Source organism: Cynocephalus volans, chromosome 2 (genome assembly GCF_027409185.1).
Source record: "Cynocephalus volans isolate mCynVol1 chromosome 2, mCynVol1.pri, whole genome shotgun sequence".
Classification (NCBI taxonomy): Eukaryota; Metazoa; Chordata; class Mammalia; order Dermoptera; family Cynocephalidae; genus Cynocephalus; species Cynocephalus volans.
In genome coordinates, this window is record NC_084461.1 from 66,887,780 (window position 1) to 66,888,946 (window position 1,167).

Genomic DNA, 1,167 nt, shown 5'->3' on the forward strand with positions numbered 1-1,167 from the left:
AGTAGAGATTGGCATTCCATGAAGAAGGTAGAACTTGTCAACCAACAGAAGATGAGTAATTCCTGGTCCTATGTGAATTAGAAACTCATTGTTGGGCTGGCTGTTTATCTCAGTTGGTTAGAGTGAGGTGTTGTAACACCAAGGTTGAGGGTTTGGATCCTTGCACTGGCCAGCAACTAAAAAAAAACACCTCATTGTCTAGTTAAAAACCCAACAAATCCTTGCTCACTTTGGCAGCGCATATGCTAAAATTGGAACAATACAGAAAAGGTTAGCACGGCCCCTGCACAAGGATGACACACAAATTCATGAAGTGTTCCATATTTTATTTATTTAAAAAAAAACCCTCAACCAATCAATCAAATGAATTAACAACATTAACACTCCATTATCATTTAGGTATCTAAATGTACTATTTCAGGCTGGCCCATGGCTCACTCGGTAGAGTGCAGTGCTGATAACACCAAGGCCACGGGTTCAGATCCTATATAGGGATGGCCGGTTTGCTCACTGGCTGAGCGTGGTGCTGACAACACCAAGCCAAGGGTTGAGATTCCCTTACCAGTCATCTTTAAAAAAATAAATAAATAAAATAAATAAATGTACTATTTCATCAGATCATTCTGGATTATAAACACGACAGTAATATCTCATACATATGAGTTTCTTTCATATCAAAATGTGAAATGGTTAGAGTACGGTGTTGGTCACACCAATGTCAAGTTTTCAGATTCCTGTACCAGCCGGCCACCAAAAAAAAAAGATGTAAAATGGTTCAGAGACATTATCTCATTAATCTCATACCGGTGTAAAACATAGGTGGTAAAACAAGAGCTGAAAGCCAGCACTCCAATTCTAAAATTGCTAACCTAACTACTTCATTGGATTAGGGCTGAACCACCATTTGGGTGGATTACAGTTGGTGAGAAGAAAGTTGGGAAAGTGATGAGTTTTATCAGAATGACATACACTTTAAAACCTTGTTTTCTAAGCTGTGGGTCATAGGTCTTACATCAAAGGCCATGTTCCAGTTGTCTTCCTTCAAGGTCATTGAAGACATCTCTTATTTAATCATTGTTGTGCAGACTTATCCAGCCTAAGGGTGTCAACAGGTAAAAATGAGACATTAATACTCAATTTATGGGCTGGCCCATGGCTCACTCGGGA

The 1,167-nt window shown here is 39.2% G+C and overlaps 1 non-coding gene across 1 annotated transcript; it reads left to right on the forward strand.

The window, feature by feature from the left end:
• Positions 1-223: 223 nt before the first annotated feature.
• Positions 224-328, forward strand: LOC134371298 (U6 spliceosomal RNA). The gene has a single exon (XR_010022739.1). It is a non-coding gene; the product is annotated as a U6 spliceosomal RNA (small nuclear RNA).
• Positions 329-1,167: the final 839 nt, after the last annotated feature.